This window comes from Phragmites australis, chromosome 19, assembly GCF_958298935.1.
Source record: "Phragmites australis chromosome 19, lpPhrAust1.1, whole genome shotgun sequence".
Taxonomy (NCBI): domain Eukaryota; kingdom Viridiplantae; phylum Streptophyta; class Magnoliopsida; order Poales; family Poaceae; genus Phragmites; species Phragmites australis.
The window spans coordinates 10,324,708-10,345,067 of record NC_084939.1 but is presented as its reverse complement, the minus strand read 5'-3'; positions in this window follow the sequence as shown (position 1 = coordinate 10,345,067).

The following is a 20,360-nucleotide window of genomic DNA, read 5'->3' as shown; positions in this document are numbered from 1 at the left end:
AACAATATACCATGTCATATCAATCCTAAATTTCAGAGAATATGCAAAAATGATATACTACAAACCACAGTAACACCAAAGAATGTTCAGTACTGATTACCTGTTTAGAGAGAAAGCATTGTCTTGAGAGAAGCTGCTCTCTGAACTAGCAGGACTAGTACATGAATGCTAACTTGAGAAGAATGCTTTCTCTCCGAACAGGTAATCAATACTAAAGTTCTAAACGTAATAAAGAAATACAACCTCAAGCCATATCATCATCGCCACTATTTTATTGTATTTCAAAAGAAGAAAAGTAAAAAAATAAAAAAACAGTCACTAGCATCATATGCAATCACCATCCAACAAAGAGTCTATTATTTGATTGGTCCACATCAGATTATGGAGATAATTATATATGACTGCAAGCTTGACTGGGATAGTGAAAAGATGTGCAAAGTGCATGTGTAATAACCATCCCAGTCGAGCTTTGCAGTTATATGTATGGTAAATAGTTCTCCAATTTCATCATTTGCAAAAAACTAAAACTAGTACGAAAACAGTGCAATTTTTTATGGCTGAGTTTTGAATGAACTTAAACTTGCCAGCTAGTTGATTGAAGTTCCCTTCCTGTCATGTCCTAAGGAATTGCATAACTTGGGATATACAACAATATAAGCAAGTAATCCCATATTTACTTTCTCATTGCTGAAAGGATTATATAGCTCTTTTTGATTGAGAACATTGATGCATCCTTTACATTAACAAGCAGGACTTAGTTTGATAGAGCGTTAAAATAAATATGGGGGAAATTAAAAAGGAGACTAAGCATTGTAATAGTCTTACACTCAAATTCACCACTTATGAAGAAACATGGGAGCATTGGAATAGGAGATATGCATCTATTCAGTTGAAATTGGACTGGTTTAACAAATTGCTGCAAAATCTAAATCGGAGTGAAAATAGTTGTCCATTAGGCCAATACACACAATGAATATCATGAACACATCCAGCACCCAACAGGCAAGAAAATACAATTGACTTTATGAATTTGATGTGCTATTAAAGATAACTTTCATCTTCCTTTGTATGGCAAAATATCCATCGAACATGCATAAGTGCACAAAAACATTTCATTTGGGAAATCTGTATAAGCAACGGCTTACAGTCTACATCAATACGAGGTCGCGGGAAACTGATGAACAAGAAGAGGAGAGGAAAGGAGAGGAGAAGATAGGAGAGGAGGAGGATGGCGGGAGATATTGTCACTAATCTTGGGAATGGAGAAGGAGAGGATGGCGGGGCTTCGGGATGGGGACGGCAGGGCTCCAAGATGGGGAGGCCGGGGCTCCAGGAAGGGGGTGGCAGCGGCGCTCCGGGATGGGGACGACGACGTTGCTTCGGGACAGGGACAACGGTGTCGGGGCTTCCATTGCGCGAGGATGGCAAAATTTTTTCTAAGTGTCAGAGGGTGAGAGACATCGAGCAGTATTATAGGGGGAGGACTTCCATTGCCGGCTGAAGAATTCCACCAGCAGTGAAAGGTGACCTTCACTGCCGGCTCAACAGGACAACCGGCAGTGAAAGGGGTTTCACTAGCGGCCCAAAGTACACCGATAGTAAATGTGATTTTACTGCCGATTGAATATGTGCACCGGCAGTGAAACCCTTTTCACTGTAGGTGCGGGGAGCAAAAAAAATTGATTTGGCTATGCGCGCGTTGAGACTTGAACCCACGACCTGCTCCAAGTAAAACCGAACAAACCGCTATGCTACTCGAATGTTTTCGGTTGATTTTTTATTATCTATATTTATTAATATTATGTTAACCTAAAATTCTAATACACATTTATTTAAATTACAAATTGAAGCTTCCATAACATAAGTGAGGTATAATTGCATCTAAAAGAAATTCATACATAGTAATTAATACAATTTAGCTACTTTGGCCTAACGATTCGCACTTTATTATGATCACGACGTACATAGGGAGGTTCGTTGGTGTCTTCCATGGCAGCCCATTTTCCTTTGGAAGCAATTTCTTCAAAAATAGTAACAACTTGTGAAGCTTGTATCAGACCACCCGTTGCATGCCTTCAATTGGAGCAGTGAAAGCATGGTGCGCAACTTTGTGTGCTCCTTCTCACAACCCAGGAATAATGGTGTTTTAAAGTCCTCTACCATACGCTGGAACTTTAAAACTCTCTTTCAGCAGTGAAGTTCCCCTCCCCATCGCGCAACATATGCTCCAGATCATCAATGTTGGCATCGTCCAACATCTCCTCTAGATCATCATCGGCCAACGTATCTCCAGCAGGTGGCATACCGATGTATTTGTCGGCCGGCATATTGGTGCATATATCTTCGTCTTCTCTTCCAATATATTGCTTTTCCTGTATGATCTCAGCTTCACCGTGCTCGGTCCAACGGGTATAGCCAGGAATAAAGCCCATTGGCATCAAGTGGGAATGTATCTGCTGGGTGGTAGAGAACTGCTTCTTGTTCTCACAATCGACTCATGGACAACACATGTATTGAGACTGTGTATTTGACTTGTGCGCCATGGCTGCTACCAGGAAACCCTCCATGCCATTCTTGTACTCTGCGTTCACACGGCTCATATCGTACATCCATCTTCTGTCCATTTATAATTATATCATTATTGTAAATCAAAATTCAAAATATCTACAAGATTTTGCGTTCAACAACAAATAAATTACCTCACCATCTCCTACCAGCAATTGGCCCGGGTTGGAGGAGCTGCCTTTTGTATGCTTTTGCGTCTACTTCTGATGAATATTTGTTGGTGCCATCCCTAGAAATTTTCTTTATTATGCAACCCTTGGAAAATGAAAAATAAATACGCTCATATCTAAAGTTTCTATATTGAAGGATGCTAATTAAATAAAATATAAAAAATACAAATGGATCTTGCTACATACCTAAATATCATGGCTAATTTTCCTAATTCATTAAAAATCAAAAATAAATATGCTCATACCTAAAGTTTCTATATTGTAGACTTCTAAATTTATTCCTATGGTTCATTAGGATCAACTTTGAAGATTTGGCTAGGTCTCTATAGGGAGGGATAAGATAAACTTTGGTTTTTCAGGTAATATTTTGAGTTAAAATGCTAAATATAGGTTTAACCTTGGGTATTTCAACTTACTTGAGCTCAAGAGGCTCCTGCTAGAAGCTTGCTTGCTGTTGGGGAAAAATCCAGAGTTCACTTGCCCTAAAAAATGAAGAAAAGACAAATGCACAAATAGAGAGAGAGCTCATCTAGACCTCCTTCTTGACCAAAATTGAGCTTGAGTGGTGGAGGAATCAATGTGGGAGAAAGGATGAAGTGGTTGTTGCTATAGGAGATTTTGTGAGGGAGAGAGTTCTGAAATAGCTCTGTTAGCTTGAGGTAGAAGAAGGTGGGGAAGATGAGGACATCACCGCCAGCTCATATAATCCGCCAGCTGTGATGTACGTATATCACTGCCGGTCAGTGGATTAAGCCAGCAGTGATGAGGGTGCTGAGTATCACTGCCAGCTCAATCCATCAGCCGGCAGTGATGACCTTTATCACTACCGGTTCATAAGCCACGATAGCTGATTCTTCCTGTGCGGCCTATTAACTAGCAGTGATGCCCCATCACTGCTGGTCCATGAGGAACTGGCAGTGATAGGCTAGCATATAAGACCAGTTCTGTAGTAGTGCAAGCCAATCCATGAAACAAACGCTGAATTTACCTATTACGGTATGCGTACAAAGCATGCACGACAGGCCAACACAAATATAGCAAAAACTATCAAAGAAAAGAACCAACAAATGGAGCCAAAATCAACAGAATTACCTCATATGGTACATTTGTTTGCTCTGCGGCCATTGTCCTTTTCTTTTCCTACATTAAGTCTGTTATGTCACTATTTTCTATTATTACTTGATCACTGTAGATTATATGGTTTCCGCCAAATACTTATCAACTGTTCAATATATACACTCAGCACCAAATACTTATCAACTTTGGTGGACTTCATTCTTTACAAAGCAACAAAGTACAATTTGCAATGTCTCCTAGATTCAGAAGCTTACGTCAACAGCGAGGTATGTCCATCTTTACAAAAAATTCCTAATTCAACATAAACATATCTAACAGCGAGCTATGTACATCTTTTTAAATGCAAACTACATTTCTTCAAACTACAGACCGCAAATCCATACATCTTGTCTTCTGAAGTATGTAGCTAGTTTAAAGAACAGGGAAGATGGACAAGTCTAGACAGCATACATTATTGCCATGTTAAAATGAGATGGATAGGATGTAAACTTTTCGATATTTGAAGAAGATAAAACTCAGTATGACTTCATTGTAAGATGGGCGTTAACTTATCTGAAGCATGATATGGATTGGCCAAAGTATGAATATGTACATACACGAATGCAAACTGACGGAACTGACAGGTACATTGGACATGATTGCTTCTGAACAAAATATTTTTTCTGACAATTTTGTGACCTAATAAATAAGTCCTAATCATGTAGCGTAGCATGTGGTCTATTCATGCTTAAGTTCTTCGAATATTGGACATGAAATAGATTATCTACCATTTTTACACAGGTACTCCTACATAATTAATTTTCTATCGAAAAAAAGTGGCGCACATATCACATGTCTCACAAACATTCATTTTCAATCATACTGCACAAAAGGATATGACCAATTTTAGGCTCAAATTAGCCGTCATATTAGTTAACTCTTTGCTGAACCATGAAAAAGGAAGTCCAGGTTACAAAGATACTGGTGCCAACATACAAAATCCAGAAGGTGACGATTACTTATGAAATCGAGTTGTCATGTTATATGCCAATTAAAATTTAGTAGAATTATGAATAAAAAATCACTATACAATTTAGAGAATTTTAATTCAGACATGCATTAATATTAGTTCTCTACCTTTTTTTAGTCAAACAATTTTTGTTCTCTGTTCTTGAACTATTTTAATAATGCTAGTTTCAACTCTGAGTTTGGCAATGAACTTTGCTTTCATACCACGTATCAACTCCATGGAATGAAAGAGTACAATTTGCATTGTATCGAATATCAATATGCCTAAGTAACAGAATAAATGGGGGAGAGGATAACCTGTAAATGCTGGTGGCAGGAGCGCACGTATCAACTCCATGGAATGAAAGAGTACAATTTGCATTGTATCGAATATCAATATGCCTAAGTAACAGAATAAATGGGGGAGAGGATAACCTGTAAATGCTGGTGGCAGGAGCGACTCGATCAGCTTCATCTCCCTGTCAAAATTATGCGCCCACACCTGCCGCACCTCCATGTGAGGCCACCGCCTCATTCTTCTTGCCTTAGCCACTGTCGTCCATCTTGTCGTCACCTTCCCCCTACTTATTCTCCTTCTCTGGCTCCTTGGCCACCCCAACCGAGTCTATGGCATCTATGCTTGATCACAAGCCAAATTGTTCAGTTCAGAACCGATATAGAGTCGTCTACGAACACACAAGTATGATTCAGCAGCAGCGTGAGTGATACGTATCGACGAGCATGGTGACAACAACTACAAGGGAAGGAGGAGAAACCAAAGTTAGGCGAGCGTGCCGCAACACGCAAAAGAAGATCGATACGGCAGCTGCATCTGCAGCGCCACCGCCAGCCTCCAGGCAGCCGACTCCGACGAGAAGGAGGTTAGAGGCATAGGTAGCGGTGCCACCGTGGCAGGATTCTTGTCACCACTGCCGCCGCCTTCCCCTTTCTTGGCCGTGCCTGCATCAATCTTCCTATTCAGCTGTGGTGCCGGATGTTCTTCCAAAGGCGGTTCGGATCATGCATGCGCGTGCCACATGATTGGCGGTGAAGATAGCTAGTCCGAGGCGGCGCAATTGGGATCTATCAATCCATCACGCAAGGCCAACGCCGCCCCCGTGCGGCACGTCGCCTAAGCGTGTGTTTGGATGGCCGGATGGAGCTGTCCCGGAGATGACCATCCAGGAAACACGATGTTTGGTAGGTTGGATGAAGCAGATGGGGCGGTCGGTATCTGAGTATATTCGCTCAGATTCTGGATAGCCGATCCAGCCAAAATCGGCTAGATCGCGCCATCCAGGCTCTCCCTCGTGCGTGTGCTCTCCGTGTTGTGCGTTGGTGATTTTTCATTTAAATCTCAATTTTATTTCAAAGTACAAAAGTGATCAAAAAATTCTAAAAATTTTCATGAGCAAAATAGAGCTCACTAGCAGCCCATTTTAATTGGTTTGGTCCAAAAAGCATGAACCAATATTTAATTAAAATTTTGAAAAAAACTTACTTTTGTGGTTCATCCTATCCACTCTAATTCCACCAACTAAAAGGAAAACTGGCTCATTCTATCCATTTTAATCCTACCAACCAAACAAAAAACTGGCTCATCCCATCCATCCCAATCCAACAGAAAAATAGATCATCCCAACCAGAAAACACATGGATGACCGTATCCCATCCAACACCCTCCAACCAAACGCACCGTAACTGGATGCCTAGGGATCTCGATACCTGATCTGGATGGAGGGGCATGGGGATCTCCACATCTGACATGGGTGGGGTTTTGGGGTGGGAATGGGCGGTGCGACTTGAGGATTTGGATGATGCGGTGTGGAAATGGGCGTTGCGACACTGGTGGAGGAAGATACGAAAAAAGGAACAATTCGATGTAGAGATATTTAGCTGAAGACAATGACACGGTCCTCGGCCCGCGTGGCGCCCGCTGCCATGACATCGCCGATGCAGGTGTGCCTAGATGCGTGCTCCAGGTTGTCGTAGATGGAGCCCGCAACCATCTACGCACGTGGGGTATTGGCGGCTATGGGAGGGTGTTCGACGGGATGGACACCTGGGTGGTGGCACCGGCGGCCATGGTTTCATATGAATGGTATCAAACGAAATGAATTGATGCTTTACTCGTGTAACATTGAAGAACACAGATGGAAGGAAATTAATCGATCTCAAAATTAACACACAAATAAATCAGTTCTTAATACATTGCCCTACTACATGCACGAAATTACTAACGCGTCATTTCTTTTTTTCTTTCATAATACTCTCAATCTGCTAATACTAGCCACAAATACTAAGTATACTAGCGGTGAAAGTTTTCACTAGTATAGAATATATCTTAACCATTGGGTGAAAGGAAATGGACGACTCATATGAGACCAGACATAGAATATATCTTAACCTCACGTGCATTTGAGGGCATTGTAAAGGTTCTCTACATATATGGAGCCAGGGACTCTATGGAAGACCAGAAGCAACAAGAGCCATAATCCAACAGAAGACATCAGCGCTTCATGAGCCTCAAGCCTTCTGTAATCGCGACATCAACATCTCGTCAAGACTACATGCAAGGAGCCTTTGACTAAGTTTAGATCCCGTCTATGCTACCAAGACCTGTCTTGTAATATATCTCAAAGATCAATATTAGAATACAGTATGTAGGATTATTATCCTTCAGGAGGTCTGTATAAATATCGGTTTTCCAGCGCATGATTCAGCGAGAGAGAGTATTCTATACTTTATTATTTATTTATAAGATTGATAGTTTACTAACCGTTGACAGATAGTAATAACGGCTGCATGCTCAAGTGGAATATCTAACTTCACTGTCCTCCTGCAAGTGTTGCTGCTGCACGTTAGTCTGGGAAATAAAGAATTACTGAATTATCTGAACCGAGAGGACGCCCATTAATAATGAACATAGCTTCAGTAACCATGCGCTTTTGAAAGCATTATTTCATCTGATGAGTTCATCCTGCTAATATTCCAGTTGCATATATTCCAGGTTTGATGACCCATCACCCATGGATTCTTCATTGACAGAAAAGCGCGACATAAAAAACAAAACAGAAAAGCATAACAGCTCAGGTACCTATGGCAACAAAAAACAGTACTAGGATAGATAAATGATATGATGATACAGTCGCTTCTTTCCCAAAACCGATTTGAGTACCCTGACAAGCTCAGCCATCGTCAAGCCCAGTTCTTTGACAATACTCTCAGAGCAGGCGGCTTAAGCATCGGGGCATCTTGTTCCTCTTTGAAGACCCACCGGCAGTGTTTGCTGGCCTGTTTCTATCATTCAAGCTTGCATCACCAGTTTCTTCAGGGCCTTCGGGGGTCTGTTTTGACAGGTCCGCCTGAACGTGCCTCGCTTCATGGTTTTTACCTTCAGCAGTCAGCTGGGGCAGGGGCATCTCCCGGCTGCGGTCCGCATTAGTCTGATCGGACTGTTCTTCGGGTGTCGGTAAGTTCAGATCAAAGTCACGTGGACCTAAATTTTCAAGATTTCCAGTAATCAGAATAGTGCCAATTACATCAAACTAGAGAATCTCAAATCTAATCAAAACATAGTGAATCTACTGAATGAGTGTGTGCAATTACCAGAATGATGCACCCTTGATGGGTCGCGAACTTGAATATTGCTAACATTTGCATCTTTAGGAGCACCTGTACAACAATTATTATATATATAAATCCAAGGAATGTTTGAACATGAAATTACAGATCTCTGTGAGTGTTTACCAGACGCAACAGTAGATTCCTGTGAAACTTCGCTGCCAGAATTGGCAACATTATCCTTCACACAATTTGTCGTGTTATCTGCATGGCCGCACCATACTATTAAAGTAAATATTTGCATAAAATAAGCTAGGACATACTGTTATGAGTTTATATATCAACCTTGTTCTGCTGATGGAGCAACAGTTGCCGCTTTGTTTTCCACTGGCAAACTCTCAGTCATCACATTTGCTGCTGTTGGTATAGAACGCCTTGGGGACACACGCTTCGGTATAGTACTACTACGGTTGGGAAGTGGACGAAGACGGTTTTCCCAATCGAGGTTCCTCCTGACTGATGCCATTCGGACGAGCTGACCATACGGAAGGAACAAAGTTTCATTGTATGAGCGATCGGATGTATATATTTGAATATGAATTGCATTATATTTCCAAAAGGAAAGTTTCCTAGAATGTATTATCTACACAGATAGCCTTGTTACGCGCAACAGCCTCCAAATCTGCGTTTGATATTTGTGAGATATGTCATGAGCGTGCACATTATGTAGAACAACATAGATAATCTCGTAGAAGAACCAAATGATGGCAATGAAGCAACCACAACAATTGGACAAGCTTTGGTGAAGTTGACATAAATTTTAGCTAGTAGCACAACTCCAAAAGAGTACAAAGGATCACCACACTCTCACAACCTTCTTGATCTGTTAGAACCCTCGGATTCTTGCCCTATGCAAGAATCTAGTGCAAATAAATTACCTAATCTCTAATCATCTGGAATGACCCCAATTGCTCCTACTAGACTTAGATGAGACCTTGTGTTGGCTTGATTGCTGTTTATGGCCTCCACCCCTCCATATAATAGCCTCAATTGAGTCCTTCATTCATGTAAATTGGAGTCCTCGTATCAGGATTACGAGTCCTCGTACTAGGATAGGAATCCTAATAGTATGTATTTCTTGTGTCCCAGATCGAATAGGATTTGAGTCACCGAATAACAATGACCAACTTGATACTACATGAAAAACAAATAAAGAAGATACTACATAAGTGACGGATCATTAGACCTGTCACTGAACAGTCATAACTGACATATCCTATTACGATCCGTCACTTATATAGTTTCGGATCGAGGCTGGAGGATAACCCGTCACTTATGACATATCATCAGTGATGGGTTACAAAATCACCCGTTACTGATGACATTAGTGATGTGTGAAGTTGTGACATATCACTAATGACCAACTCATTAGCGACAGATCATCCTAGGCTAGTCCTCAGTGATGGGTCATATTATGACACATCACTTATGACAACACCAGTGATATGTCTCTTTGGGCCAGTCATAAGTGACGGGTGATGTTACAACCTGTTACTGATAATAAGTTATAAGTGACGGGTCATATTATGACCCGTCAGTGATGACTCAGCTTTGTTATTAGAGCTAACCAAATACTGTCTTTTCTTACTTAATTTGTCCAACTAAAAACTAAACTTATTATGCAGATCTGAAAACATATTATGCAGAAAGGTTATAACCATGCTATAGCTGAACATTTACAAATAAAAGCACAATTGGAAACACTAAACTTATAACCATGCTATAGCTAAGATTCAAACCAAAGAGGTATGCGACTACTAATATTTTTTAAAAAGGCATCAACAAGTTATAACTTATGTTTAGCCTATTTCATGAATTTCCATTCACACGTTGAACAAATCTGGTGTAGGGTACGGAGGCGTAGTCAACACAAATATTTTTTATTTCTCTTTTTATTTTTCTCTTCTTTTTTCTCACCTCAGTACCACTAAAATAGGAACTATTATACATTTTTTCTCAAGTTTGATGTAAGGGATAACTGCTATGGATACAAACACACGTTCCAAAAATGGTGCAGAAACTTTAGGGGCGAGAACTCAACATTTCAAGCCAAATTTAGCCTCGAAAAATTTGCCGAACCCAACTAAATGGTGGATAAATGGATGTAACTTTTTTAGATGTCCGTAGAGTCAAAAAAATGCTTAAAATCAGAGTTCGTATGTAAAAGTTATGCCTGTTTTACCGAAGGTACTCCAGATCACCTTTAGCAAAAACAGTTATTAGTGATAGGTCAAGATTAAGATTCGTCACTATTGAGCAGTCATTAGTGAAGGGTTACAGTTATAATCCATTACTAATGATCTATGACCCTCCACTAATGACCTTTGGCAAAAAAGATTAAAATGATAAAATATCCGGCTTCATCATAATGCACACGAGGGTGTGGTGGTTAGGGGGTTATGCATGGTAGGGGAGGTCGCGGGTTTGATACCCACGGAATATAGAGGATAAAAATAGTGCAAAAATAGCAAGTGACCTGTGACGAGTGGTGATGGTCCTTGTATTGGGATGACTCGCATGAAAAAAAAACTTTTTTTTGACTATTTCCATGTAAAACACGAAAAACGTTTATCAATCATTAGTGAAGGGTCATAGGTCATTAGTGATGACCTTCATAAGTGACGGGTCACGTCACTATTATGACCCGTCACTAATGTGAACATTGGTAATGAGTCATTACCTGTTAGCGATGACTGGTCATCAGTGATATGTTAGGGGTAACGGGTGCGGGACCCGTCACCTATGACAGTTATCATCTGTTACTGATGACATTTTTTCAAGCAGTGTGACTTCAATCCTTAGAAATCAAGGTATTGTCGCAAGAATTCTCTCCAAGTCAACTATATGTTTTTGCTCCCACTTTGGGAGTGTCTCCCACCAAAATAGATTTCACACATCACTACACGTGCATGTAGGTGTCAAAAGTGGATGACCGAAGCCCTGCCCCTCTTGGTCATCAGCACAACAATTTGAACAGTTTCTATACTTATGCATAGGTTCTACACTTCACCCATAGTTCTTCATTACCATTTTGCTCGTACTGGCTGGCACTTACACACTTCCTGTGTGACTGAGAATACACTACCAAGGTTTCACCCACTTCCCATAATATTCATCCATCTATTTGACTTTTATCCCTGCAACTTCCTATAATATTCATCAACTTATTAGAATTTTACCCCTACAGGGTGAAACTCACACCAGAATCACATTACACGAGGCCAACCTTGAAGAGCGACTTGAGCTACGCGTGCTATCCATATCATGAGAAGATGAGACTTCTACTGAGATCGACGACACTCCCCATACAGTCATCTACTAGTAGTGCTCCATAATGTGCTCTCTATGATGTGAAGTCACCCCACAGGATACTGCTTGTGTTTATAAAAATCAATATCAGATTTTGTCAGACTATTACACTAGGATTGTACCCATTTGTTTACTGTTGTTACTATTAAGGGATCGGTACGTTACTGAATTGAGCTTGCCGTTGGACCAACAATGCGTGTGGTAAGCAAACCCGTATGTGTGGAATGAGCCACATGCTCAGCCCTTAATATATAGCAAGTTTTGGTTATTATTACAGCATCTACATGGCCTAGTAGTGTGACTCCAATAAATGAAACATACCTGCACATTTTCGCTAACCATGTGACACACATCTATCAGAGCCATTCCCATTGAATCTGGCACACCCTTGCCAAAATAAGATTATCATGGTGATGTCACTAAGCATGGCTAAGAATTAACCAAACACGAATATATACTAACCCAATTTTTTTACTCTAGTACTCATACCTCCTTCTATGGTGGCAATTATGGAGATAGGACACAATGCAGTGTAGAAGCTTTCCCAATCATATATTCCCCTACCTTTACTAAATCTCACATTTATTAATGCAGGCAATGGGTTACATGTAGCAACAAACATGGTCTAAGAAACAAATGCATGCACAAGTGATATCAAATTTTAATAGCTGAAAATGGGATCAATGTGTTCAAGCCAATAAACAAGAATAAATACCAGAACAAACTCAAAATGAACTCCAGCAAGCGAAGTAAGGCTCCTGAAATGTAGCTTCAATTTTTTGAAAATTAGGGAAACAAGAATGTATCGAATAAGAGTTAAAACGAGCATGTTACGAGCTTGGTAAGTTTAAATAAACTTTGAGAAAAAGGATATTACTAGAATTATTTTTATTAAGACAACTCATTGAGGAATATTCTAGTGAAGATCCCCCATTTTCAATATATTCAAATCAAATGTTTCTTTCAAAAACAATTTAGTATATATACAAACCAAACAAATAGGGCCCACCCGGTCATGGGTCCCACATGTCAGCTTCTAGGGTTTGGGCTTAGGGGCAACATCACTGTTTGGCCAGTTCACTGGTTTTGGGAGTCGGTAGCTAACAACAGCTAGCGGGGCAGCATTGGGATGTCCAAACGACCACAGGTAGGATCGTCCATAGCAGCGTTAAGGCAGTGCGACGGTGCTGGTGTCATAGAAGCACCAGCAACGGCAAGGGGGTTCAACACTCTACATGGATGAGAGATAAAGGGGGTTAACATACTATGGTGCTCACTAGTGGCAAAATCTGCAAGCGGGAATCATGGCGATGACAGTTTCAAGATCCAATCGGTGGTACGTCTCACAGAAGGTGCATCAATGATGTGGATAATTGATGGGGTCAGCGACTTCATGGTGGTTCCTTGGTCCATGATTGAGGGTTAAGACATTGATCGATAACTAAGAATCCAAGGCTGGAGGCAATAGTGGTGGAGGTGCAATGGTGTGCAATCGCCCCTGCTAGAGGCAACGGTGACATGTGTGGGTGGTGAGGTGGGAAGAGATGGAGTAATACGGGTTAAGTTTGTATTTGAACTTAACCTGCATAAATTAGGGTTTGGGTTTTTTGTTAATTTGAAAATAGATTTTTAATTTAGGGAACAAAACAGAAAGCTATAGATTAGAGTTGAATTGGCAGGTCGGGGCCAGGCATAGGAGAAATGCACCCTCCTCAAAACACAAACCACAAAACCTGTCACGCATCCATTGGGCACACGAAGCCCAATGGGTGCCCACTGGCGAGAGGAGGGAGACATGATAGCTGGAGGTAGTTGTGCATGAAAGAGGAGGGGGAGGTGCATCGAGGTCATGCATTCGTGATTCACTAGAGGAAGCGGAGATCCGCCTATTGGAGAATTAGGAGGCACGGTTGGTATAAGAGACAGAGAGTAGGTGAGGCATGCTCCATGGAGGAGGGGCAAACTGCTATCAAACCCAACCTTACTGGCCTAGATCCAGACATTGGTCGTTGATTCTGCATCCAAAAAGGTCATATGGCCCTAGAGGCAGTGTAGGAGTGCCATGGTGAGTCATGGAGAGAGGAGAGAGATAGGAGCAGAGAGATCGAGAGCAGAGAGGAGAAAGATCAGAGAGGCAGAAGGGAGCAGAGAGACATCGGAGGGGTGGAGAACAAAGAGGGTTGGGCTATGGATGATCTGATTGCCTCCACATTGTTGGTTTTAGAGCCCGATGGGTGCCCATGGGAGAAACTTTAGGCCCACATAGACTCGTCACCTTCTTGGGCCACGGACCTATCAGCCCGCGGGTGCATAACTCATGTGCACCTGACCCAGCGGGTTGGATTGCCATCCTTACTATAGATACAATATTTAAATCTTGAAAATATATTAAACATGTGATATTTTCTTAGTAGAAATCCAATAGATTATGGGATGCAGGGAATCTAAATAAAAATATCTACAGCTCACAACTTCCAAAAAAATCCTAAAAGAAGGTGGGGGTGGTGGAGGCGGGGGGAGGGGGGGACGGAACTCACCAGCGATGATGCAGATTAAGCGTGATGGCGGCTTCAAAAAGTTGGGGAAGAAGGTGCTTCCGAGCGACGCTGAGTCTATTGTACAAATGGGGAAAGGTGGGAATGGGGTGCGACTGGTGGTGAGGTCTGAGGGTCCCGTTTTATAGGCATGGAGAGGACCGCGCTGTTGGAAACGTCTTGGTGGTGGCCAACAACATAGATGGTAAGAGAGGGAGTATGATAGGAAAGGAATAAGTGACAAGGCTGTCTTTCCATCTGTGGGGGCAGTCATCATGTGGCATGTGATGGTGGTCCCAGCAAGGCTTGCGGTTGACGGAAGGTGGGAGAGGGAAGAAGGAAAGGAGGAGGAAAGAGGATGACATGTGGGACCGGGTGGAGATCAGAAAAAGAAAGTGAGAACAGAGAGTGGATGTTCTATGGGATTAGGCCCACATGTCTGGTTTAAGGAAAGAGAGCAAGAGACTATGGATGGGCTGAAGGGTATATTTGGGGCATAGTTACAATAGATAAGTACATCGTGCACTGGGTGATCTGTGACTTCTCCCAATGTCCCAACATCAACTCCGATGAGATCTTAAGTGCCATTGTTGAGCCAGTGACAACTCATATCATGTTCATGCTCACAGCCTGATCTCATGAACACGATTTTGCAAGGCATCGTCGATGGGCAAGTGTAAAACCTTCAACAATCTATCTTTGTCAAGGCGTCTTGACCTAACCATGTGTGCCTTCTTTGTTGAAAATTTACTATCTAGCCCTTCCAAAAATTTATTTTCCAAATGTACCCTTCAGGAAACAATAGCTAAAAATTGACTCTGAAGCTCGAATTTAATTGTCATGGCACAGAGGGTACATACCTTAGCGACATGACATTTAAAGGCAACCCTAGTCCCACGTGGAATTGTGGGTAAGTTGATTTTGCTTCTCCCGTAGGTAGCAGGATGGTCTTTAAATGTATCAATAGTGCCTTGTGTCCATTTTTAGAAATTGTTTAGCAAAGGTCCAATTGCATAATTTATTTTTCAAATAGGTCAAAATGTAAAAATCCAACACTATGCAAATCTTTCTCTGTGGTCTCAAGCAGGCACTACAAGTTTGGTTCACATGGTTTGGAAGCTTTGCGTGGAAGATCCACTTCACACTTTCGTGCTCGAATGCCCCCTTGTTAACACTATGAAATTCTGGTAATCTATGTCAATGATATCGTCCTCACCACTTTCTCCAACACCCTTTTTCACAATTCGCCTCTTCTCCTTAGCGACTTGTACCTTCCACTAAACAATGTTGCTGGAGCCATTCATACTTCTCTTGCCAACATAATAACACTAAAAAAACTTATGCTTATAGAAAACTAAATCAAGGGCGACATTTCAAGTGATTTTGGGAAATTCATGCAGTGGCGGATTCACTAGGGGCCTGGGGGGGGGGGGTAAAAGCTCCCTACCCCCTGGGGGCACTTGGGAGCCCCCCTTTGATTTTGGGGCATAGAAGAGGAAGATTAATAAAAGAAGAAAAGAGAAGGAGGAGGAAGAAGAAGAGAAAAAGAGTAGGGGAGGAGGAAGAAGAAGAGGGAGAGCTTCCCTAGTTTTTCATTCTGGATCCACCACTGAATTCATGATGCTTGAAATATTAGCCTTGGGTGAAAATAGGTTGTCTTGTGGATTTTAGTTTACTCTCCTAAATCTATCTTCTCTAATTGAACTCAGCATTGCTGGCAATTTTCTTCATGGTGAGGTTCCATCTAAATATCATCCACTACCTCCTCCTCGGCCCGTTGGCAGTTCGACAACTTCTCCTCTAGTCAAGAACTCACTTGGTCGATAGCCTCTTTAGCACTGCATGCTAGGAGGAAATCCTATACAAAACGAAGGGATTAGCAAAGCATGGTAAAAAGTAGATGGGCTCAGCAAGATTTTGCATACATACCCTAATTGGATTGGCGACGATGTACTCCAGGAGCATGGAGGAGGACAAGTCTGAAGCCATGCCTTCGACGCTTGTTGGGGGACGGACACCAAGCCGCTCCCGCTTGGGCAAGGGGCCTCTCACATCGTGAATAGACCCTTTCCCTTTCCTGGATGACGCAGAGGGGCCTCTTGGGGAGAAGTAATCTCTATTATAGCAAAAGACATGTTAGTAGGTGCAAAGCTTGCAAGACATTAACAAAATTGACACGCTACGTACCAGACGTCCCACCCTTGCTTGAAGTCTTGTACTGGCCCCCCTCGAGTAGCGGCTTCATCCTCAGACTACCACCTCCCCGTCGCGCAGGATGGGCCTTGGTTTCCCATGAGGTGGCACCCACACGTCTTTAGCATGTTGAAGCTAGCCACACTCCTGAGCTGAGCATGCGTCTCCTCGGAGAACTTCGAAGGTTTGAGGGTGTTGAGCAGACCTTATCACTGGCACACTGCAGGTTCGATCTTGACATGGCTTTGGGGAGATTATCGTTGCTTCGAGGGTGCGGTGGCATGAGCGCTAAAGGTGTCACAGGGAATTCAATGAAGGTCTCAAGGAGCGCAAGAGAGCGAATGACCATAAGAATGATTGAGTTACAATCAGGGGGAGGGGGTTGAAGGCATATTTATATTGATCCGTACCCGCACGAGCAAGTAAATCGGAGAAAATGTGAGCGAAAAAACCAGGCGACGTGCACGGAGGATGAATACCAACTTTACACGTGTCCCAAATTCAAAGCATCACCAATAAACACCAAAACCGTTCATTCATTACAATTAATTAGGAATACTTAATTGCTTAATTAAGATTAAAATTATATCCAGATTAATTTAACGGTTATAATCATTGAATCAAGATTAATTAAAATCATTGAATTGCATTTCACCATTGTTTGGGGTTGACTTCGGTTGGCCGAAGGGGGGCGGGGAGGCGAGAGAAGCAGTACCACCCCACTGTGTAATGATTCTAGGCTTCAGCCCCCGAAGCAGACCTCAACCACAAGGGGCCACTATTGGGGGAATGGTACAACATTAGTCCCCCTGTTCGACTTCAGCCAACCTCGACCAACCTTACATAGGAATTGGCAGTGATAACATAATAGAGGAGTTCTCAAGTAGTCTTGCAAGGGTGAAGTCGTAGGGATGGCCAATGCCAAGGAAGAGGACCGAAGGTACTGAAAGGCATGAGTCACTGGAGGCATTGATGAGGCCTGAAGAGCTACACGGAGAGGACTGATGGTCCCGAAGGTCTCTATGTCCCGGCCAAAATGATGAGCCACTAAAGGCACAAACAAAGAGGGAAGGACAGCCTAAAGTGGGACAAAGAGAATGAAGGGAAAGGCCGAAGGGAAGCCCTAAGGTAGCCGATCACTCCGCCAAAGGGTTGGCTTACACATGTACCAGCCGACACGTGTTATGATATAGCTTCTAATAGTTTAGTGGTTGTAATATCCCTAGAATATTCTGATGACATTCTAGAAACATGTGTACTAATGTAATGTGAATGTGAGTGGTAGAGGTGTGGCTATAAATACCATCACCCAGTTGATGTGATTATATGAACATTTATTACATCAAATACTCACTATGTTATGACTATTCACCTTGTTGTGATTGAGATTCCAACAATGTGGAAGACACTCACATCATAAATCCTCACAGCTTCACTGCTATGATCTGAATTAGAAGCTCTTTCACTAACTTCAAATGTAGGTATCCCTTGTTCTTACGGTTCTAGATGAGATTCTTGGGGTAATGCATTGTTAGATGGAATTAAAGAGGTCAATACATTCCCACTGGCATTCTCATTGTTTTCTGTTGCTCTTGGTTCTTGTGATTCCACTCATGGCCCTTCGTAAATCCAAAGCATTGTGCATGGTGTTTGTTGTTAACAAAGGAATTTCTTTGTGCTTTCGGTTTCCAAAAGAATGATAAAGGTCATGTTTGCCAGAGCTCTAGCTCCGAGATCCAAGTAGGATTTGAAGTTCATAATATAAAACAAATTGGTTCAAATATGTATTTTAGTCCAAAACAGAATAAGATATCTCAACCAAAGACTATTAATCTGTCAATGGCTCAAACTCCAAGATTTTTTAGAACTAAGGATGACTAGCTCTAAGAATTCTTTGAGCTAGAACTCTGCCAAACAAGTCCAAAATATCTCCTTGAACCACTCTCCTCTTCATATTTCTATTGCATATGTACAATTACAATCACAAATAATTTGAGAGTAGACATATTGGTTCAACGATCAAATTCCACAATATACATTACTGACATTACTGATTCAGCATTTAGGGGAAAATAACCAAAAAAAAACATTATTTGGAGTGAAGAATCAACTGAACAAACTTTCATAAATCACAAAGATCTGAATTATCCTACAACTAGACAACTTACATCTATACTCATTTGAGAGCAATGAACAAATCACAGGGTACTCAAAGTTCAATGGAGATTTATAATAGCATAGTTAGCATTGTCGTGTTCCTTGCGTACATATTTATCAATCCAAATTTGCTAACACATTCTTTACTAAATTCTAACATGATATCAGTTAAACAAATATGAACATTAACTAAGCGATATGTAGTCAGATCTACCTTCAGTGTAAAATCTCACGGTGACATGGTTACACGGCCTAACGGGAGGAGGCGAGGAGTAGAACGGAGAGTCTACTCATGCAGAGGCGTAGACCGATAGATAGAACACGAGAATTGGAGGCTAGGGCGGTAGCTAGAAGGGCAAGAGCACAGCAAGGGCGCGATTGCATGAGCATTAGATGCTCACTCCTCACCTTGAGTGCGGAGGGCTAGGGTGAGCAGCCGTCACCCGAGTAGGTCAGGGCCTCAGGGGTGTCACCACGTCTGGCGACTGGTTGGGGATTAGACGAGTTGGGTTGGGCTGGATCCAGGGGTACTCTATTTTTTATGTACCCCGGCCCACCTAGTGGCCCCCGAAATCTACCCCTGTGTAGATGGGTGGAGGAGAGGAAGCCGATTTTTTATGGTAAAGTCTATATTCCGAGCGTACATGCTCATGCGCTCTAGCCAGAACACTCGACCGGCCGTCGGTTGCGTATCCATCGATCCAGGCGGTATGTGAATCTTTCAACTTCTGTGCATGTTCACACCGCACCAAGCCATCTATGCACTCATTCTCCTCCCTGCACGCATGTCACATGTCGCCCCTTTCCTGCTCTCGTTCTTTCTCTCCCCCTCCTAGAATTGAGTTTTGGCCACCATCATTGGCCCCAAAAATCGGTTGCCGCTGTGTGTTGCTACCCAGATGGGATGACGCTTTGGTGCAGTACTGTTGTTGCTGCTCAGATGGGACACCCACCACCATGCTCTTGAGGCGCAGTGCTGTTGTTGCTGCTCAGATGGGGATCCCATTACCAATGAAGTTTTTTTTGAGGTGTCTTGCCATTATTATCTGCTTCGCGCATTGTCGCTTAGATAAGTCATTGTACCGCCGCCGTGGCCGCCTAGATGAGTAGCCACGCTCGTGGTGGCAGTATCCAGCAAGTAGTGGCCTCTCTAACTCAATAGACGCCAAGTGCGAAGCCCAGATCTGATGCCCACATATCAGTACGTTACTATTGGGGAAAGCCTTCTCCTCCATCATTTCGACCTATGCCCTCTCTCCTGGTTATTTCTTCCCTCTCGCTGCTTCAATTTCACTCTTCCCTTTTTTTTTCCTCCATGTACCTACACTTTTTGATGTGTTCATTGGTGGAGCCACCACCTTGTTGGTTTTGTCCCCCTTGGAGTAGTGTTGCTGGCCTCTCAAACACAGTCTGGCATGAAGCCCCCACCTTGTTGGTTTTGCAGGGCTGCGACCTTCAAATCTCTTGCCCCAATTTGCCTCTACTACTTCAATTTTCCTATAGAACTACATCAAACTGCTTTTCAAATTTTGTCTGGAGATGGACCAATTTGCCAATATACTGAATCAAATTTGCTTAGGGAAATACAACAAATTTCTTTTCAATTTTTGTTTGAAATAATCCTAGTTTGGCTTCCGAATCAACTATTTGCTTTCAAATGTTCTGTTTATTTCTTTTATTCAACTAATTTGTTCAATATGTAATCTTGATTTAGCTCAAATGTTTTGATCTGATTTGGTCCCAA